General features: G+C 43.7%; 1 protein-coding gene across 1 annotated transcript in view; it reads right to left on the bottom strand.

The window, feature by feature from the left end:
* The window catches only part of LHX9 (LIM homeobox 9), a 129,957-nt gene that overhangs the window by 76,409 nt on the left and 30,114 nt on the right, over window positions 1-23,434 (bottom strand). The window contains exons 5-6 of the transcript XR_016021564.1: window positions 15,596-15,899; window positions 15,108-15,240 (exon numbers count right to left, since the gene is read on the bottom strand). The gene's annotated coding sequence lies outside the window, so the exon portion shown is untranslated. The remainder of the gene's footprint in view (window positions 1-15,107; window positions 15,241-15,595; window positions 15,900-23,434) is intronic.

The following is a 23,434-nucleotide window of genomic DNA, read 5'->3' as shown; positions in this document are numbered from 1 at the left end:
GTTCCTTAGGCATGTGTGCGGGACAGAGTGAAAATATGACTTTATTCTGCCTCCATGCTAAATAAAACTCCTGTTCCTTATTATGGTCTAATAGGTGGAAACATTTTTTTATAAACAGGTTTAAAATTTTTATTTTATTTTTTACAGAGGGCAAGGATTGGTGGAAGAAAGAATATGACTTTGTTAAGACTAAAAAAAGCCTCTCTTTTTTTTTTTTTTTTCATCTAACTGGGTCCTGGGCTTGATTATAAAGTCCGTGGAGGAAAACCCAGTGGCCATTTGACATAGCACACACAGGAAGAGATATTTTAATGAGGAGAGCTACTGCAGCTTTTTTTCCCCCCAGTGTCCAGAGAAGTCTCATGAAATAGAGTGTCTCTTTAAATAAACATGATTTCAAACCTGTCACATGAATTTGGATATGGCTTTCCCTGAATTGAAGCATTTGAAGTAAATTTTTGAGGGCGGAAGGCTAAAAGGTTTAGAATGGACCAAAGGGTCGAAAACAGGGACAACACATAAACACAAAGAGGTCTGCTGACTGCGTAAGAATGAATTTCCAGGGAAAAAGATCTGATTTGAAATCAGAGGTTTTCTTCACAAGTATGATTACATATTTTTAGCACATCTCTCCAATACCTTTCTCCTTCCTTGTCAGCATCCTGGTCCCGTTTCTTTTCTACAGGTTCCTTCATCCCCTTCTCACCACCCTATTGTTCTCTGGCTCGCCTGGACACATCGTTTCTCTAAATGGCTCGCAGTCATGTCCCCGTTCTCACAAACACCCACCCTGCTGCCTGCTGTCAGGACTGCTTCCATTTAAAACGCGCACGTATCAGATACCAATCCACAAAAGCTATTTCAGGTACAGAATTCCTCCGGCATGTTAAAAACAGACACAAACCCATGCTCGCGAACTTTTATTGAATGGTAAAACATTCGTGCAGCTACTTCCCATAGAAATGAGTGGGTTTGGGAAGGCCATTTCTTCTCTCACAGAAACTCAGATGGTCTTAATTCTTTTCCCCGCAGCCCATTGGAGAGCATGCCTCTTTCATTTATATACTCAACTCGCAGGCATGAGGCTAAGCCAGACTTTTGGGGCCAGACTGACTCTGAATTTGCTTTGCTTTGCTTTCCTCTTACCCTCCATGGGCACACAGATATTTTTGGAGTGTTTCCTGCAACACTGTTTTTATTTAGTTGCCGTGGATTCTGTAAGGTTACACACCATTCCTCTTGATAAACTTCTGCAGTTTTCATTGCTATCACTTAGCATCTACAGCAAATGGCTAACTTTGGAGAGAAATATATGGCCCATCTGTCATCACACAAAAGCAGAGCTGGCCACATGTCCCCTGAGAATTTTCAAACAACTCCCAAAGCAAGTGCCATGGCCCTTTCTCTGCCTGCTTGAATTCTATCAATAGCTTTTCCTGGGGCCCAGGAATCATACGAAAACTGGTTAGAAATTACAAAAACAGTGTGTGTAACAATTCTGAAAACACCCTCAAAAGAAAAGCACTGTTTAATCCATTGGGCAGATAGCTGGAGACGCAAAGAATCTCGTTCCTCAAATGACTGCCTTTCTTGACTTATGGTTTTCTACCATCTCATCAGTCAAATGTCCAAAGGGAGCTGATGTCATATTTTTAACTGACCTAAACTACCAAAATGACCGTTTTTCAAAGAATTGTTTCTTCATTTAGACACACTGTCCAGTTCTTCCTGAAGGGTTCTCATGACTAGGAGAGAACATTCTTTCAAACCACTGCTAAGAAAAGAGAGTACTCGTGACAAACTCCTAATACTTGACATTGTATCAAAGTTTTCATGGGGTTATGAGTAACTTTACATCAAGAACGCGTCAAAGGAACGCCTTCCTGTTGAAGCACTAATGAACACAGACGAAGCGGAATTGAAATGTTTCTTGCTGTTTTATCTGGGACAAGTTATTTCACCTCCAGAGCCTTAGTTTCTTCATTTGTAAGTTGAAGATAACAAGACCAGCCCTGTATGCAAAGCAGTGCCCAACAGGTAGCATGCACTCACAAATGAGCCTCACGGATTTCAATCAAAACATCGCAGAATTATCAAGACTTTCAAAATTGTGAGAGAGACTTCCAAGAGAAGAATCTTATAGGACTCTGGGCTAGGTCCATCAACTTATTCATAGAGTTCTTTAGGTCGCCATTATAACTTTTACGTGAAAATTACGTAAAAGCAGAACTCTCTGTGTAAGCTGCACCTCACCGTCACAATGGTTTGGCATCAGAAGGGATCACGTGGAGAGAAATCTCTTCGGTTACTCGAATCGTGTCACTGCTCTGCCAGGTCCTCCAGAAGTGACCCCTTCACAGAGATGGGGACGCACATGTAAGGAGGCCCTTAGGAAATGGCTCCCAGGAGGAAACCAGTGGGGGGGGGGGGGGAACGAAGGGAAAGAAGTGAAGGGGTCACTTGGGGCCAAGTGTCACCCTTCCCGGCCCCTGACTATGTGCCAGGATTACCTTTATCCTCGCTCAAGGTAAGGGGGCTGGGCACCCTTCAGCCTTTGGCTACGGGCTGTGGCCTAGGGATCAGAAATGTCAACTCCCCAATGGGGAGTGTCAACTGCAGGCACTTCAGACTCTGTAGCAAGTGGACAAAGCAGTTCCAGCCGACCAAAGATCATCCTCCAGAGAAAACAGCTGATGGGCCGTAAAACCCAAAACAAAACACACAGAGGTGTGAGGGGAGCTGGGGGAGGATGATGCAGGGAGATGACTGCTCAGCAACAGTACAAAGGACAGAGGGACCTGAGTGCAGCACAGCCTGCATGCACGACTGTCACACATCCTACATTGTACCAACAGACCCTGACTCGCGAGGGAGCCTGTTTGCAAATACAGGAGATTAATTGTTTACAAGTCAAATAAAAAAATAAACTAACATGTTTTCTCTAGCTGCCTGCTTTGCAATCCTTCAAGAATGCCCTCCCTTAAAGAAAAGACTGAAAATTATAAAAATCTCCGCACCCACCCTGGCCCCCATTTGCCCCTCTCCATTTCCATTCCACTCGGAGAACACAGGCCAAGGTGTAGACTCCGAGCTCCAATGGTGATGAGAGAGCCCTTCGATTCCAATGCACTTTGCAGTTTATCAAACGTGTTCTCTGCCTGCCAGCCACCCCACGAATAGGAATGACGGGCATTGTGTCTTACCCCAATCCCTATGGAATGGATGAAAAACGGAGGCTCAGAAGGTAAGTGACATGTCCAAGGTCACACAACAAACGGGAGAATTGGGACTCAATCCCAGCTTTACTAATTCCAGTGTTTTCTGTGACACAGCAACTGTCTGAGTGTGGACATGCCACGGAGCTGTAAGATTGGCCCCAGTCCAAGGCCCCCGATCGCCGTCAGACTTGGGACTACTCTCTGGACCCTGCAACAATCCTACCCATTCAAGACTCCCAATGACGTTCACTTGTAGAAGGGACTGTGGACTGGGTTCTCCTATGTTTCAGGGTCTTCTCTGATGACGCTTGTTCCTTCACCCACTCTTTAAAGCTGGGTTTTCTGTATTTGTCTCTAGCTCTGTGTGCCCTCCTTCAGTCATCTTAGCCACTCTTACCCTTCCAACTGTACGCAGTCATATTTTGATGACCCAGGACTCTCCATGTCTTCAGGCCAAACTTAAGACTTGTGGACCCAACTATCTATTGGCTGATCCATTGGAGCCTAAGAGCTAACACAGTAGTATTTTGAATTCTCCTTTTCGTCCTGTGCCCTGTCCTCACTGAATTCTACTCTCAGTGACCCAAGCCACACCCCTGGGAATCTCTCTCAACTCCTCACCCCTCACGATAGTTCCATTGCTGGGTCTTCCGGACTCTGCCTTCACAGAGTGTCACTCATTTATCACCTCCTCCCCCCACTCTACACTGGCATCTGCCCCAGTAGCCACCAGCAACTCGGATCATTTCTATACTCAAAATATTAGCATTTTCAGCCACTCCCATCATCTACTGTCCAGACACAGTATGTGCTCCAAGGCCTCCGTGGTTGAGCTTTTGCTACACCTCCAGCCACGCGTGTGCACGTATGCGTGTGTGGATATACGTATGTATGTATGTATGTATATACATACATACATGGATATGTATACACATTTCAGTTTTTTCTCAACCATTTGACAATAAGTTGCAAACATGATAATTCACCCTAAATCCCTGAGTATGTGCCTAAGAGCAAGAGTGTCAGCCTTCATAGCCACCATGTAATTACCACACTAAATAAATGTAACGTAACACAGAAACATTTTCAAATATAAGTCCATAGTCAAATTTCTCCAGTTGTCCCCAAAATGTTCTTCATCGTCGTGTTGGGGTGGGGACGGTGGCTCCAGAATCCAGTCAAGGAGTACAGCCTACTTTGGGGTGCCGTGTGTATTTTCAGCCTTCTTTAACCGAGGACCATCCTGTCTTTTATTGTGTTTCATAACATTAATATTGTTGAAGGATCCAGCTGATTGTGTTAGCAGATGTAAAATGTTTCCTGAGCTGGATTTTCCCGATTCTGACGTCATGAGTGCACTCAGGGTGAGTATTCTTTGAAAGAGTCCTACACGGGTGGGTAATGGTACGGGCTTTCCATCACATCAGGAGACCCACAATGTGGGACCATCCTGTTGTGGGTGACCATAAGTTTCATCTCTTCTCAAACACACTATCCGCCAGGTTTACCCATTGTAAAGTTATCCTTTTCCTGTGCATATTTAATGCATAATCTGTGGGGGACAACTTACAACCGTGTGACTATCCTGTTCCCCGAGAAACGCTTGCCTGATGGGTTTTATATCCATTCATCGTCCTGCCTGAAGTGATTATATATGTGGTTGTAGTGATTTTTTAATTCTAAGATTCCTTCTACATGTACAGCTGGCATTCTTCAGTACTGAAGAGCACCTCCCATCCCCTCTCTTTCCAAAACATACTTACACACTCACAAATCCTTTTTTATTCATGGTTATACTACATTCTCTTTTCTTTACTTGGATGCTCAGACTGTCCTACGTTTGGCTCATTGGGTCCCCTTCAAGCCAGTTCCTGTGTCCTTTCGACGTATGCCCATCACTCTTTGTGCACGTTCCCGCTTTGTGAAAGCACAGAATGTTCCAGGCTTGCCTTGTACTTTCCCGTGCTCCAGACATGGAATCAGCCTTCTCACAATAAGCCCTGACTCCTTTAAGAAGCTAATGGAATCTGGAAGCCAAGATTTGTTGGTGTGCTTATTGCAACAACTTCAACGTCTTAAAAACAGAGACAGTGTCTGGTTTATCTTGTGTCACCAGTGCCTAGGCACATGACCTCACACAGGGCAGGTCTGAGTCAACACGTGTTGACCAGGGTCTCTGAACACATTTTATGATGTGACGTTGGCAATAGTAGACTTAGACCTGGGATGGAATCGTCAATGAACTTACTTTTCCTTTTATGAGCATTGAGCAGGTCCCCAGTGTGCTGTCACTTTTAGAAGCCATGTTTGATGACTAGATTATATATAAACAGAGTATCGATGCAGAGACCAGATATGCATGGAGCAAAAGTCATGCCATTTGGGGGCTGCCCATTCCTTAGCTGTCTGCTGGCTCTCAGAGTGTCCGAGTCTGAGAGGAATAACCATATCCATACTTCTTCCCTTCACAAGAGCTGAGTTCTTGAAAATCACTCGATTTGAACAGCTACTCTGGATGCCACAAGCATAGACTCCACTGGTACCAAACGTTGAAAGAGTTTTAAAATAGGAATTAGGCATCTTTTTTGCTCACCCTACTTATTTTTTCCTTAACTTACGTCTAGTTCCAAAGGGGGTGAATTAAATGGCTTGCTGGGTTTTTTTTCTTTTTTCAAAAGCTGCAATTTTCCAAAATGGCAGGCTGCCATTTAAAGCAGAGTTGTTAGGCATCTCTCTTGTGGATTGAAACTGTGGCTGAAAAGGCCATTTTTCAAGCAGCACTTAGGTTTTAGGAGCCAAGAGGGTCCTAAAATCTAAAGTGTCTCTACTTTTACTGAGGGAAAAAAAGGTATTTTTTTTTTTTAACCAGGGGAGAGTAGATGTTTTCACTAGTTTTTCTCTTTCAAGTTATCATAATTAAGAAAACCATTCGTCAGAGAACTTTGGCTGGCGTATGTTGGCATACAATTCATAAGCCACCTTTCATTACTCCTACCTTAAACCTGTCGAGGGATGCTCCAAACATGCATCTTTTATGATTTTGTTTATGTAAGTAACGTTTTACCTAAATCTGCAGTAAATAAATATAATACATTTTTAGTTCAATGCTAGTAAGGGCATTCATTTGTTAGCCAACAAAAGAAACTTTACCGATGTTGTATAAAGCAAAGGTACAGCGCACTACGGTAAGACAACGTATTTTAAATAATGTTTTCGCCGTAACTTATCACCTGTAACACTGAAACTTTACCCCTAGGACTTCACCACCTTATGAAAGAAGAAACAAAGCCTCAACTTTTCCTCAAGGAAACACAGAGATGACTATGATTCCAGGTTAAATACCCTGACGCCACGCCACGGAGGTTGAATGATTTGAGGAAATCATCAAACAGATACATAATTTATAAATAAACTCCAGTAAGTCTTCCTTGACAGTTTATCTATTGTTGGCCGTGTGACGTTAGGCATTGCCCGGCAGAGATGGATCTCGGTCAGAAATCCCTTTCTTTCTGGGTTCAAGTTTCTCTTATCAGAAACGTCCCCTTCTAATCATGCAAAAGTTGGGCAGTGAAGAAGGCTGACAGGGGAAAACATGATTCGTTTGAAATACAGTGTTGGGGGGAGCTCTGCCCACACCCTGGACCACCGGAAAGATGAACAGCTAAGAGTCAAATATGTTAGCAGGAACATGCTCGTTCTTTCTGCCCCCAAAACCCAACTCTCCCCTTCCAACCTCAGGGATGGGGCCACGTGAGGTAGAACTGGGCCAGTCAGTTCGGGGTCACTAGTCCCTGGGGTTCTTCTGATGGTGTTCGTGGTGCCGCCATCTCCCAAAAGCCTCCTTAACAACTCTGTTCACCCCATCTGCTTTTTGGGTGGTCACTGCAGCACTCCCATAACCTTGTTCTTGGCTCTGGCTTGCCTGTGCGTCTTCCCCAGAAGGCTGCATTACCTGATTTGTCTTTGGGTCCCTACCGCTGACACAGAGCAGCACGTGGTAGGTGCTCATGGAAGACAGGCGTGGATTGACTGATCGAATGAATGAAACACCAGATCCATTCATACAAAGTGGCAGCCACTCGGGCTGCTCCATGGCAAACTCACATACCAAAATCAATCCCTCAAATTATTCCACAACCTGATTTCTTCCTAAATCAGATGTTACGTGTCAGAGCCTGAAATACTCTTAGTCTGTGTTCCCAACCAAAAAATAACATCCCAAGGGGACAAAAATCTGTTCCTGGGTGGGTGTGAAAAAATATCTAGATATTACCATAGTCTCTGGTCTCCCAAAGCTTAATTGCACCGGACAAAACCTTATTCCATGGTGTGTAATTCCTCCCAAAAGGGAGAAGTTAAATCACAGTTGACACTTAAACAACACGTTTGGACTGTGCAGGTCCACTTATATGTGGATGGTTTTTCAATAAATACTGTACTGTTTTCAATCTATGGTTGGCAATTGCATTGTGGAGGGCTGGCGGTACACATGGATCTGCGCCTTTTTATATACGGGACATGAGCATCCATGGATTTTGGTATCTGCGGGCATCCTGAAACCAATGCCCCATGGATACCGAGGGACAAGTTAAGTTTTGAGGGAGTCAGAAAGTAGTCATGTATTTTTGACTGTGCAGGAAGTCGGTGCCCCTAACCCCCACATTGTTCAGAGGTCAACTGTAATTTATGTGTAAAATAGTTTAGGTAAATTTAATTAATTAACTTTAATCAGATTCCCATTAAGAATCCCTGATCTAAAGTCAGTGGCTCGCTGCCTAGATGGGGACCAAACCTCACCTCCACGGTAAGAGATACGGAGCCAGGTGCCGACTTAATGATCTCCCGTGTTTCTGACTTGACTTAGAAGAAATTCACAGTGTCAAGGTGGCCGCACCACACGCGCTTTTTGCTCATCTCCTTGTCATACCTGCCACGGCACATCAGCAGGACGTTTGAGACCCAGCAGCAGAGACTGAGGTCAGTCCTTGCGACCAGGAACAGAGAGCAGGAGAAGGTGGGCTGAGCTGGTTCTTCCAATGACAGATCTGTGAGCTAACGAAGTAACAGGAGACAGGGATGTCCTGAGGCCAGCCCCAGGCATCGCCTTGGATCATGTTCCAAAATGTCACATTAGAAACCATGTTGTTGCCACTGTCTTGGCTTCAAGTATCGACTCTACCAAAAAGTTGTGCTTCTGCCTCTCCCTCCAGACTGAGCCAGGATGAGCACACATGCTATTTCGGACCAAGACTCCTCTGGCATCTTAGACGAATTCCTAAAGGACTGCACCAAGCATCTCACCTGATCATTTCTCTTGGCCTCACCGCCCCCTGGTTGTCCGTCTTTCTCTTCTTCCCCTGCCTGTCACTGAGGTCTCAACAGTCCACGTCTTGGCACCGGGGCCCTTCCAATCACAAGATATCAGGTGATGTGTTCCTTGATCATCTCATACCACACAGACTCTGCTTGCTTATAGACTATCAGGTGTCACCCGTTCCACATGTTTTGGATTTTAAACGAATGAGGGCTTGCATGAGTCTGTAAATTATCCTTTCCCAAACTGTTCTACAGAACACTCGTGTACAGAGAGAGGTAAAAGGTGTTTCTTTAACACTAACAGGTCTGCTATTTACCTAACAGATAGCTGATATTTCTCATCACCCGGGACTAGAGGAAAAAAGAACTGTTCTGGGATGCAATCTTAGCTTTACTGTAATTTCCCAGATGGTCATGGGAAGGCTCTTCTCCTCTCGGGCTGCGGCTTGCTCACTGCAAAATAACAACTTGAACCAGAGTCTTTCTGAGGTCAGGTCCAGCCAGAAGTCCCCAGGCATTTAAATAACGTCCAGGATAAGAATCTTTAAGTTATTATTCAGATAAAGACATTTTTTCAAAAGCTAGTTCCCATTAACGTGCCACAGAGCCCATGAAACATCAAGACAGATACTTAAGGGACAAGGCCTGGTACTTAAGTAACAGAAAGAAATCTGAAAAGGAAATAATCACAGCAAAAAATGTGTTTTCCCGGAGATATTTAAATTCTCTATGAATTTAGATGTAATCCATATGATACATCTAATGGATTGGTCAACCAATCAAGAGGTTGGTCAACCAATCAAGAGGTTGGTCAACCTCTTGAATTTTCTGAGAACCATGATGTTTGAAAAATACTCTTTCTCTCTTAAGCTCATATAGCAATGCCACAGCCACTTCTGTGCCCCAACAATCAAGCCAAAGAGATTTACCCAGATTTATTCACTCATTACTTCACTTGAAAACCAGAAATGTGAAGGCATCAGAACGGGCATTGATTTGCAAGTTCTTAACCTATTAAATTCTTTCCACTTTAATTTCATCATTTGAGAAGCAACAAGATCAATGATACAACGTAGCAGAGCAATAAATGATCCTTTTTTTTAAGATGCTTCTTTGAAGACATATGAATAGATTCAAAATGCACATAATTATGCAGAAGTTTTCATGAAGTTGCACAGTGAAGAACTACTAGCCCCATGATTGTCAAACTTATTTACTGGTAATAACTTGTCTTTAGTGCGTCACCTACTAACATCTTATGGGACACAAATAGTCCTTGGAACATCAGCCGAAAAACACAGTTCTAACTTTATCGCATAATCATAAGTTAATTCCTTTCAGTGGGATTTTAGTCTCTCATGTTCTCATGTTTATTATAGCCATCAAAGAACTGAGACAATAAATATCAACAAATACTTGTTAAATTAACCTGAGAAGGAACTGGAAGGAGTGGTGGGAGGTGGAGGCCTCAGTAGACATGGTACCCAGCGTGCCAGTGGCCAAGCCCCAAGGAACCCAGGGAGTGCTTCTGGGGCTGCCGAGGCTGCCAAGGGAGGCCAAAGTGTCTGAAACTTTCCAAGTCTGCTTTTCGGGCGCTAGCCACATGGTGACTCCTTGCTCAGCAGGACCAAGTACACCATTGGGGGCGTCCAGAGCACAATGAAAATGCAGACCCCTTTCTCAAAAAGTATTAAGAACTTCAAGACAGGAGTAGCAGACCATGAGGCCAATAGCACAGCCCTTTGTCACATGAGGCGCAGTGTGACTGCGAGGATTTCAAACCCATCACGCTGGCTGGCCCTGCTGCTCAAACCTGCAAGGAACGCTGATGGTTATCATGGACACTGGGGAACTGCTGGGTGAGAAAATGACAGCAGACTCGTCAGGAACCGGGAGAGCCCTCTGCAAGAATGGCTTCCTTCCTCCACCTGAACAACCATTGTCCTAATCTTGTCGCTATGATCCTAAGAGCCTCCATGGCTCTCTGTTGCCTACAGCATCCAAACACCATGCACAAAAGGCTCTTCGGACACCTGGCTCCTGTCTGACTGTCTAGTCTTCTTTTCCAGTCATTCACCAGCTCCCTCTCCCGGCTGCTCAAGCAGCTTTCCTCAGTTCAGTCTTCTGTAACAAGCCCTGTGTTCTCTCGCCTCCAGCCCTCCTGCCACTGACTAATCCGATATGTGTCTTTCCTGTCCCCTCTCCCCTGCCTGAACCCTACTTCCACTTTAGGACTCGCCTTACTCATCACTTCTCATTTCCTGCGTTGTGTGCCCTCTATCCCCCTCCCTCAGGCAGAATTCATTTCCTCCTCATCTGTATTCTCATGGCTCCATATATTCCCTTACTTATCACTTTGTGTTACGGTTATGTCACTTACATGTCAATAAAATTTTGAAAGGGAAGGACTTACTTATTATCGCATCCTGGCACTAAGCCTGGCACAGAGTAGACACAGATTTTGTTGAATGAAACTTCTATGTAAAAACAATTCAGGCAAAATGATCTTTGGACCTCGAGTTCTAAAGTGTCTGTCAACCGAAGAGGCAGGAAAATGGGTAAGCAGTGCATCCTGGCCTGGGCAGACAGCATAGATTCAAGTCGTGGCTGTGTCACTCGGAGGAGTTCCTGAACTTTCTGTGACTCAGTCTCCTCAGCTACACATGCTTGATAATAGCACTACCAACGTCACAGAATTGGTCCTAGGAATCAGTGAAATTATGCACGTCAAGCACGTCCAATGACATCTAGCACATACTAAGGGCTAAATAAATGTTAGCTACGTAACACTCATGCCATATTGATTTGTGACTCGGTATTACAAAATACAAGACTCCCACTATAATCAAGATTTAAGGGCAAAGTAGGGTTCTTACAAAACTTAGACAGTAGTTGCCCCTGAAAGTAAAAGTGGGAAGAGTCCAAAGCTTTGAGCCAGACAGAACTGGGTTTGAATCCCACGTCAGTCAGAATCAAGCTATGCGCCCGTAGGCAAATCATCTAACTTGTGGGAGCTTCCGTTTCCTGACCTCTTAAATGGGCGTTACAATACACAGTCTGCAAACTGAGGCATGACATGAGCCTCATCGTATGTTATAGGCTCAAAACAAAACAAAAGGATGGTAATTATTACCATGAGATCAACCATCTGTGAACGCCCTCGTGAAATATGGTCTAAAAGTGGAATGGCATTTAGATCTTCCAAGGCTGACTGATCTATTGGACACTTAGCTTTAGGAAAACATGACTGACTGCAAAAGACAGCTTCCTAGAAGAAGCTGATAACAGAAGGGCTGCAATCTGCGTGGAATGTAGGGTACATGGAAACACGAGGTTCCATCCAGATTTTGACAGTGTTTATGCAACTCTAATCAGAAAAGAGAAAAAGAGACACTGACTCTAGAATCATCTATGAGTCACAACAGAAATACACCCTGTGAGGAACAAAGAAAACACACCAGGATTTACCTGGAGATCATTGAAATACCATTCAAACCAACCCCACCTGTTGCTCTGATTCCACAATCACCATGCAATACTCCATTCAAGAATATGTTCTTCCTAATAACTCCAGAAAGTGGACTCCCGAAATGGCAGAAACAATCCCTGGATATTGGAAAAGCATAGTGTCTGGAAATTAACGAATTGTCACTTTTAATAACATCAGGTGCTGGTTGTTATTGTTGCTATTAACAGTTAACATGAGCCCAACGTGAAGAGCCTGCTGAAGTCTGAAGTCATGGCAAAAACTCAAGATGTGTTGTTTTCAAACCAGGAGAAAGGTCCCAGGATAAGAAAATCCCATCAAAAGACCGCTGCCCAGTGAAAACCTGTCTGGCCTCTTTGATATCTCTACCCTCACAGTGCGTCTTTAATGCCAACCATTAGAAAGGCGAATGAATGACCCAGCCCTGAAAAGATGCCATTCGATGCCCTTCTCTTTCTCATATATAGCCCAAGGAGAATCTCGGAACAGAATTAGGTGTCTTAGCTGAAGCCCATACATCAAGTGTTAACAGAGCGCGGATGGAAATCTTCATACCGTCTTAGACTCTGACAGTATCTCAAATCCACTTTCATATTTACTCACTTTCCCATATAAATATGACCTACTGGTGCTAACAGGCCAGTAGTAGGAAAGATGGTAACAGTAGTCATCTTGGTGTACTAATCTACACAGTTCATACCGTGTTTCCCCGAAAATAAGACCTGGCCAGACAATCAGCTCTGACATGTCTTTTGGAGTCAAAATTAACACGTTGCGTACGGCGGGGTTTAAATCCCTCGTGAAGATTCTCGTGATCCGTACGCAACGTGTTAATATAAGACTCGGTATTATATATTATATTACATATTATATTATACCTGATATTATATATTTATTATATTATATTATATTTATTATATATTATATTATATTATATTATATTATATTATATTATATTATATTATATTAATTATATTATATTATATTATATTATATTATATTATATTATATTATATTATATTATATTATATTATATTATATTATATTATATTATATTGACTGGGTCTTATAGTGAAATAAGACCGGGTCTCATATTAATTTTTGCTCCAAAAGACGCATTAGAGCTGATTGTCCAGCTAGGTCTTATTTTCGGGAAAACACGGTCAAACTTGGTCAATAAAAGAAGGGTTGTCCTTTATCCTTCCAGGCTGGTCCTCACTGAGATGCTTCTGATAACTCACCACAAGACATGTTTTTAAAAGTCGTTTAAAGGAACACGGAGTCTGGCATTCTGTTTTTTAAATAGTCATATGAACACCACCAAATACAAGCTAAAAGCCTTCCAAGTGTTTTAAATCAAAGAATTACAGGGAATTTCACAGTTTACTCCTTGGTTGAGGATGGTTTCTCAAAACATGGACCATTTGGGTTTTAAACGCTTCTGAGCAAGATAAATAAATCTAGGAGCCAACAGATATGTAAAACTTGGAGGAAAGAAAGAAAAGCCCTAAATTTTATTTCCAAAATCTCCTAAATAAAAACATATATTGTATTAAGAAGAGACACTCCCCTCCCCCATTTTACTCTCAAAAAGGAGGATATGTGAAGTGCTGCAGCCCCCAGAGAGCAATATTTGACTCACAACAGACTCCATGGGTTCACACATGTGTTACTAGATTAGTCTAAATAGACGCAGAAACACACAGCCACCCGCTCAGCAAAGAGTTCCCAGGTTACTTATGAAATTCAGCAATCTTCCCTAAAAATGCAAATCCCCTTTTTGTTTACCATGCTTCTGGCACAGAAATGTGTGATTAAATATGTTACATAATTACTAAATATATTACTAAACATGGTCAAGTTTACTGAAAATCGTTTGTGCTGCAATTTCCTCTAATGTTTGAAAATGTAATGAAATCAATGTGTGCAGATACACATTTACTAAATTGGCGTGTCATGTGCTCAGAGATAAAAGAGAAACGAACTCCACCTCAGTGCCATCCATGATTCCCATTCAGCACTAAGGAGAGAGAGGGGTCCAGAGGCAGGGGATCTCTATGCATTTGCACCATGTCACCCAAAAGGCTTTTGAACAGGGCCCAGCAGTGATGTGTTGGCAAGGAGAACCAGGCTGAACCAGCAATTAACTCTGATAGACGATATTCCCCAAATCCCTCGTCTCAGGAGAGACTGCTCGACCTATCAACAGGAACACAGCTGTGCAAAAACTGAGCCACTACACAAACTAGCCACCTGCCTAGGTCCCTTTTAAATCAACCTCATGATGTAAAGTCTATGTTGGTCACTGCTGGGATGTTGCCCCAGGCCACAGCCTTCTCAGAGAATTCCCATTGCCCACCCGCCTACAGACTGGCCTTGTGGTTGGCACCATATGACCCTGACGTGCTGGCGTGGCCTGACCACAATGCCACCTAGCAGAAGGCTCTCTGAGAGTTTAGAATTGTGAGAGACGTAAATCAGGCAGCCATGCTGGGCCCTGGTCCCAGCACGTGCACACACAGCAGCCGTGGGGCAGCCATGCCGATCACATGTGAGCAGCAGAGCAGCAAAACCCCAACTAGAGAGAGGGGAGGAGGCAGGAAGAGGCGGAGAGGGGGGGAGGGGGGAGAGAAGCCAGAAGCAGAGGCAAAAGACCACATGAGAACACGGGGCTGAAGAGGGGAGGGAGAGATACAAGCTGGTCCCCAACGTGGTTCCATCTCCTGTCTCTAGAGCCTCAGATTCATCTGCCTTCATTTCCTTTGGTTCCTTGTCCCCTCATGCTCGTTGGAGTGAGTTCCATACTCTGTTTATGCTAGCCCTTCCTACCTTCCTCCTCGAGACGTGTCATCCTTCCCACCTTTTTCCCTCCAAGGGAAGCATGCCACCTTGAAGTAGCACTTTCTCCTTCCGCACTGTCCCCTGCTCACACTTTGCAGTTAGAATATTTGAAAATGTTCAGGTGTCTCCTGCTGCAGTAAATGAGGCAAATTTGAAATCATCGATCTTTGTTCTCACTTCTCTCTTGAATTTGGGGCTTTCAGACCCCTTTATGAAAAAAGCATTTCCTTTTAAAGTACACTTACCTTTAATCAAAACCAGAAACATACAACCAACGGACTGCAACAAACAAACCCAGCGGCAACGATGCAGTAAGAATCCGTTTTTTTCCATCCACTTTGATTTCTGGTTAGTCTGCCTGGTGTGCTTGTTTCCAGCCTTTAAAAAAAGAAAAAGAAAAGACCTTCTATCTGACTTTCCATGTTTTTTAATGACTTAGCACATTGATCTGCCAAAAAGCCCAAGGCTAAAAAACCCTAATAAAGGTGTATAATAATGGAGTTTCTCCCCAGAACAAGCTTCCCCCCAGAGTACCTAAGTCAGCCGGCTCACTGTGGGACAAGACCCCACAAAACCAGAAAGGAGGGCTGTGTCTCCCAGCAGCCATCACAGAATTCCAGGGACAATTCAAGCCGACCAAAGAATCAGCAAAGGGACAGGTCTAACCCTCAGCACACATGGATTTTTTTTTTTAAGTATATTGAGAGTGGCATTTTGGGAATCTGAAGCTTACCTTTTTTCTTAGGCGTGGGGAATCGCTATTTTCCGGAGTAAGATTTGATGCTATTGTTGCAAATGCACATGAAGGTCATGAAGGTGATTTGGTTTTAACTGGGAGGAGTGAGACATTCCCACAGCGGCGGACTGTAATGAATTTTCTCGTGGGTCTTCAGCCCCGAGAGGTCTTCCTCTACCTCTCTGCCAGGTGAAAGCCTTCTGCCAGGGGACGCCTCGTACGAGCAAACTCCAACTGGAAATGGCTCTCGGCATTAAAGGGTTATTAAGCAGATGATTTTGACCTGTCTTCTCTCCCGCCCCTAAAGGGTAATAAAAAGCACACAGACTTTAAATCCAATCAAAGTGCTTCACAAAAACTATCACCTGATAAAGAGTTGCAGAGCCAACGACTGATGTAGCTCAGGAGTAGCGTTTTCTTCTCCAAGACGTTTAGACTCAGTGAGCGGACACAGTCATCTGAAAGCTAGGACCTGCTGAAGCTGCTTCCAGGTAGCTGGTTTTATTATTAATAACTTCCCTGAATGCACGACCGTTTTCATTCACCTGCCCTCTGTTTGTGGAAATAGTCACAAATAGCCGTCCCAGCCATGGGGCACTTGTAGACTTGATTGAAGACTCATTTTAATGAATGGATTTTACCTGTGAGCCAAAGGCCTTCCTGTAAATTGTATTTTGAGGATTTGGGACACAATCCAGGACAAATCTCCATTCTAAGAAGCTCACTCTCTGGCCTCCACGTCCTCTCACAACAGCTCCCTACTTGGGGTACCATGACACTAGCAATCCCTTGTCCGTCCAGGGAACCTCAATCTGTTGAGCCTGCCACCTTTTCACGGCCCCTGAGCCCACTCGCGTCACCACTCTTGTCCTGTAACAGCTCAGCTTTCCTAGCCCATCATGATAATTGCTCCCTTGCTTAGGCCCTTCCCTCCCCAGGACCCTCTCTCTCACTTTGTCTTCCTTCCTTGGCGAAATTCCAGCCCCTGCCTAATCCACGCCTGCACCTGCTCAGCTGATTGTGGCCGCAGACAGGCTGGGCTCTGTTTAAATTCACAGCCGTAGCCTTAAAGGGGCCCTTCCCACTCTGCCATCACTTCCTAGCCCGCAGTCTGTCCATTTCCTAGACCACTGTTTCATATCTTCTTTTCATCAAACCTCCAACACCTCCTTACCTATATTCTCTCTCAGCCCAGCGCCTTACTTCCTTTTCCACTGAGAAAACTGAAGGAATCAGTTGGGATTTCCAGCGGCCCCACCATCCCATTCACCCACCCCTGTGACCGGGCTATGAACTTCGCCTTTTTCCTGTTATTGGAAATAAATGGAGCACCAGCTTCCATACCCCTCACCGTGAGACCATTCCCTCCAAACCCTCCCCTCTCACACCGCGGTCAGTTTTCGGTCTCTGCAATAGCTTTCCCAGCAGCAAACACACATAATGTCACTTATTCCATCTTAGCTGAATAATGTCTCTTAGTCCGCTATTTAACAGGTATTGCAAACTTAACTCGTCTAAATTCGAGTTCCGGGGTCCTACTGACAACCACCCGCACCTTCCCCACCTCAGCTGCTGACATTAAAATTTTGGAATAATTCTTAACTCCTTTCTTTCACATCCCATAGCCAATCTGCGGACAAAACCTTTTAACCTCACCTTCGTAGCATAACCAGATCTGATCACAGCGCACCCTCAAACCACACGAATTTGAAGAGCGTGGATCCACCTACATGGGGATATTTTTTCAGTAAATACTGTTGGCCCTTCGCATCTGCGGGTTCAACCAACCACGGAAGGAAAATACTGTTTTCCATCTGCGTTTAACTGACTCCAGGGATACAAAACACAAAACTCATGGACAGGAAAGGCCCACTGCAGAGTCAGAAGGTCTACGCAAATTTTCCACAAGGTGGTTGGGGGGGAGTCATGTTTCCTAAGCCCGGCTTGTTCAAGGGTAGGCTGTACTTCTTGCTACCTCTGGTGTCCCAGCCTGCTTCACCCCCCTCACTTCTCACTGGGCTGTCACAGCAGTCACTTCTCGTCTGTTCCTCCAGCACACAGGCCACCCCAGGCTAGGACTGGCCTTCCCCAGTTAGTTCCTGCCTAGCCCCTCTCTAAGACTTTCCCCCACGACAACACCCCCACCCCCCTCCTCCCAGCACTCTCTGTACTTGAAATCTGGACCCTCCAGCACTCTCCTACACCCCTTCTTTCCCATGTGTATCTCGGTAGTACTGTCACCACCCAACGCTGTATGGACCTTAGTTTGTGTTATGCTCTTTTGGACGGTAAAACACGCTACATTAGAAGGCATGCGGCATGAAGGTGGGGGTTTTACCTGCCTGCTGCTTCATCCCCAGCACCTGGAACCCAGCCTGCCAAGGTAGGTCCTCAAAAACATGTCTGTTGAGTGCATTAAGAATTATGGAATTGGCACCTGCCAGGCCACTAACTACCCTTGCTTGCAGTGCATCCATGTTTAAAGCAGTGCCCCATTGTTGCCTTCTAAGCAGGAATAGTGAAAAGTCACCCTCGCCAGCTCACCTTCCAGCTGGTGGGACTGCTGACTGATGGAGATCAGGAGGAATGAGAGGAGAGCTAGTGGAGGTCCCATGTGGTGGGTATGTCTCTGCTCAGGCTGCCACAACAAATACCATGAACTGGGCAGCTTAAACGACACAATTCATTTTCTCAGCTCTGGTCCATGATCAAGGTTCTAGATGATTAGATTTTGGGTGAGGGAGCTCTTTCTGCAGATGGCCGCCTTCTTGCTGTGTCCTCACATGACTTTTACTTAGTGTGTGCATGTGGGAAGAGAGAGAGAGAGAGACAGAGAGACAGAGACAGAGAGAGAGAGAACGCTCTGGTGTCTCTTCGTATGAGAACACCAATCCTACTGTATTAGGGCCCCACCCTTATGAACTTATTTAACCTTACTTCTTTCTTAGAGACCCGTCTCCAAAGATTGCCACACAGGGGTCAGGGGTTAGGGCTTCACCAAAAATGATTTGGGGAGGACAGAAATATTCACGGACCATGGACATGGTCCCATTGAATTGTCTTGTGTCAGGCCTAGCACAGATTCAGCCAACTTCCGTTTTTCTTCGTGAGTCATGGCGCACGTGGGGTCCAATTCCTGGGCTATCCTTTTGTTTCTTCTCACACACTATCTTTGGTTGGTATATGGTTATGCCTTTCCTTCCGCATATGCTTGTTAGGGGTCTCTTCTATGCTCAAATCTGTCACAATGTCTCATTCACAAAAACAAACTAAAAACACTACCTACCCTGTTTCCCTGAAAATAAGATCTAGCTAGACAATCAGTTCCAATGCATCTTTTGGAGCAAAAATTAACATAAGACCCAGCATTATATTATATTATACCTGGTATTATATTATATTATACTATACTATATTAGACCTAGTATTATATTATATTATATTATATTATACTATATTATACCCGATATTATATTATATTATATTATATTATATTATATTATATTATATTATATTATACTATACTAGACCTGGTATTATATTATATTATATTATATTATATTATATTATATTATATTATATTATATTATATCATATCATACCCGGTCTTATATTATATAAGACCCGGTCTTATATTAAAATAAGATCGGGTCCTATATTAATTTTTGCTCCAAAAGACGCATTAGAGCTGATTGTCCAGCTAGGTCTTATTTTCGGGGACACATGGTAGTAATTGAGTTTTAAGGTTCTACTCACGATCTGATTCCTCATTGACATATAAATGGTCCAAAATTTACCAATACCTTTCTTACTCCGTGAACCCATCTACCAGCATGTGCTGTGCTCAGACACAAGTACAGGCCCCAAAGAGCACAAAGAAACAGGTGACACTGTCCCTGGGTGCAAGAAGCTTGTGATCTTAGACAGGAGAAAAGATTTATACAGAGCACGGCAGTAAAACTAATACAGGACATGATAGGGTGAAGTGACAAATAAGGTGTCGCAGACGGAATGTGCTGTAGAATGTCAGAAGTTTCGTGTGCAATTTGAACTAAATGAAGCCTCTTGGTGGCATTTCTATGTACGAAAACAGTGTTGGTATTTTCAATCCCAGTGACTTTCTAAAAGAAACAACTGGAAAACTAGCCTGACCCGGAGAAGAGAAACATCCCACAACACTACTTTCTGTTGCTGGGGAAGAAAAGGGAACTAGTCTTGGGACTCTAGTCGGACTTAAGGGAGAAAAGATTAGGGCTGGGTACCGGTGAGAGGGATGGCCTTTAACTGCACACCCACTGCTTTGTAAATTGGGACACAAGTGTCTGTCACCAGATGGAATTCACACGTGAGACAAACTGTTATCCTGATGTGTGGGAGGGCAGAATTTTTCCTCAAATATTGCTTTCACACTTGTGAATGGACAATGGAATATTTAGGTCTTTCAGAGTAAAAAAAATTTTTTTTCCTACCTCACTTACTGAAATAAATGTAAAAACATTTGACAAATTTCATAGCAAAATGTTTACTTTGCAACCTGTGCAAACATGTGGAATAAAATACGACTAAAATGATTAATCCCACAAAAAGAACACTAGACTTAGATTTAATTCAATTATGTGTCTTTTGAGGGTTCATTATACAAAGGAAGTGATCCAAAATTTTATGATACTTCATCACACTGAGAAACATCATGTTTATAAAGTTATATATCCTGAAACTAAGATCTTCCTTTGCATGTAAGTCCAATGGCTGTGTTTCTATGTGTTTTCTGGTGGTTAAAACATATTGATGACCACTGGTCTGTGTCAGGTTCCATACTCTGCCACCTCGTGTGAGTACGAGTGAGTTGGTCACTTTCAAACCACTGCATCTTATGACTTAAGTCCTGATGTCCTGAGCAGTTCATGTTCTATAGCAGCCCTGAGTATTTAGAAATTTGTCTCTGAAAACAGCTCGCTAGGATGGCTGTAGAACCAATTCAGACAATAGTGATGTTTTCAGCACCTGTAATGAAAAAGTAGAATCTTAATGGGCCCTGGTATCTTGTACCTGCACCTGCTTTCATCACCCAAAACTAAGTGTCATAGAAATCTTGTTCTGACTATTTTGGCTCCACTGACATCATACTAGAGCTTGGAGTGGCATCGACGGAGCACATATTAATTTGGAATAAGTGCTACATTCAGACGGGGCACTGGCTTTTCCCAAGACCACTGTTCCCCCGTAAACACAGCAGGCAGTGAGTGAATGGGGAACCCAAAATCAATATTGATAGAATGTGGCTCCCCACAAAAGAAATGTGACTAGCTCTCCCTGCTGCCCTCACTGCTCAGAGTTTTCCTGTCCTCTGTCCACTTCCTGCCCGGTGTCACATTCTTCCTTTGTATGATTCCTGGGCTCCAGCTAAATCATCATATTCTCTATCTCCAGTCAGTAGTTTGCTTTCTCTCCTTTGGACTGTTGCTCTTGCTGTCCCTCTTTTGTAAATGTTTTCATCCTATCCCACCCTGAAAATTCTATCCCTCCAACCTTCTTAAATTTTATTTTAGGCTTACTTTAAGTCCTATGAACTACTGCTATAATCATTTTAGTCTGAAATGATCTTTTTTTTTTTTTTTTTTTTTTTTTTTTTTTTTTTTTTTTTTCATAAACAGCAATGGCAATTATGGGCCATAAAATTGCCATAGCAATCAATTACTACAATATTAGAAAAGATCATGGCATATCTTTTCTGTTTTGGCTTGCATGATTTTTAAATACTGTATTTTTTTTAACTCAAGTTTTCTTATCTGCTATTTGCACCTGAGTGAAATTGTAAATTCTTGATGATAGTGACCATGTCACAATCGTGTATTCAGTTCCCTAAAGCAATGGTCCTCAAATTGTGGTCCCTGCACCCTCCACATCACATTACCTTGGAACTTGTTAGAATTGTAAATTCCCACGTGACCCCCAAGGACCTCCCGAATGAGAAATTCTGGAGCCGAGGTCTGGTGGCCCCTGCTTCCACAAGCCTGCAGCTTATTCTGACGCTAAAGTTTACAAACCTGTGCCCTATAGCATCTAACACGATGCCCGAACACACTATTATTTATTCAATCCACAGTCATTCAATAAATATTTACAGAGTGCCTACTGCCTGCCTGGCATTACTCTCAGGATACAGTGCAGGAGCAGAAATGCCTCTGCCCCCGTGAGTTTGGAGGTTCGTGAGGCAGACAGACATTAAGTAAGTAAGCAACCTCCCCCCTAAATACAAAATGGCAGCTGTCATAAGTTGTGTGAAGGAAAGGCGTGTGATGCTCTGAAGGTTTGGAGCGGAGAGCTGATCTTGTCTAAGGCGTGCTTCTGAGAAAGCGTCGCTTAAGCTGGAGATGAAGGACAAGTCTGTGAGGGGCAGAGCACAGAGACTGAAACACTCCCAGCTCTGGAACAGCTTGTGCGAAGGCCTGTGCTAAGAGGCCAGGGTGACTGGCGAGCAGGAGGTGAGCGGGAGCACAGTCCGAGGTGCTCTCCCATCTCAAGTGAAAAATGGGGTCTCTTTTTTCTAAAACAGTAGGAAGCCATTTTAAAAAGGTTTAAAGCAGAAGGTCTAGGGTGGGGCTGGGGTGGTGAGATGATTAGAATTATGTTTGGAACAGGTCACCCAGTATGGAAAAATGAATTGAAGGGGGCAGGAGTGGCTGTGATAGGACCAGGTCAAAGCTGTTGCTGTCATCCAAAAAAGGAAAGGTGTAAGCATAGACCACATGGGTGGCAGAGGGGGGAGGTGGGTTTCAAAAATATTTGATAGAATGTGATGATGGATCGGATATTACAGGTAAAGAAAACTAATATCTCCAGGCTTTCAGGTTTGCATTACAGGTAAAAGACGGTGCCATTCCCTAAAATTAAACAAACAAACCAACAAACAAATGATCAGTTAACGAACAAGAGAGGTGAATGATTGCTGTGTAAAGCTTCTAAAAACACTAGAGACTATGGCTCCACAGATGGAAGGATTTTATATGGGAGACGTAAACCCCCTTTATTGTGACAGGAAAGAGAGGTGGAACCTTGCCGTAGCTAGGCTGGTACGTTTTAAAAGGCGTTGATATAGTTAGTTCTCATGCAATGGATTCTATTTCCTGGGAAAGAAGCCAGTTCGTCTGTTTATAAAGAGTGGGCCATGCAGTTGGGTGGTGTCGTGGAGGAGAATGCTGTTAGAGATCTGATAAGAATGGAGCAGCTCAGAAGAGTCATTGCAGAAGGTGACAGATTAATTTCATCCGAGAAATACTTGGATTGCCAGGAAATATTGGGAATTTGTCACAATATCAGTCTAAGCGGTTGTGCAAATTTGTCCAGCAGAGCTCAGCTGTGTCATTGCAGTCATGGCAAAAAGGCACAGTTAAGCCCATCTGGGGCTGCATTTTTGTCACTCAGATGTGGTGAAAAGACAAAGAACGTACAGTATTAGCAGAAGTGTATAGATGAGTAAATGAATGAATGATAGGGATGAAAGAATTCTATTCCATAAATATTTTACAGTTAGTTCCTTGAAAATTCATGTATGAAAATGACCATAGCCAGACCATTTTACATGCGATTATGTGTCACGGTCACCTTACACTAGTTCTTCTAAGCTCGCTTGAAGGCAGCCCCCATCTCACTATTCCAGCGTTTGCTCAGGATTTTGGCTGTCACCTCCCCTCTTCATGTTCCATCTGATGAGCCCAAACTTCAGTGAGCTTGACTTGAACATCAGGGCCCACCCCGGGGAAAGCTGCCAGGATCTCATTACTGGTGACCTGATTGGCAATGAAAGGGCCCGAGGGGTGCCTGTGGCATCCATAA

This window comes from Rhinolophus sinicus, chromosome 6, assembly GCF_057876585.1.
Source record: "Rhinolophus sinicus isolate RSI-liver-muscle chromosome 6, RSI-T2T, whole genome shotgun sequence".
Taxonomy (NCBI): domain Eukaryota; kingdom Metazoa; phylum Chordata; class Mammalia; order Chiroptera; family Rhinolophidae; genus Rhinolophus; species Rhinolophus sinicus.
The sequence above is the reverse complement of the archived record's forward strand: the minus strand, read 5'-3'. Positions and strand labels throughout refer to the sequence as shown.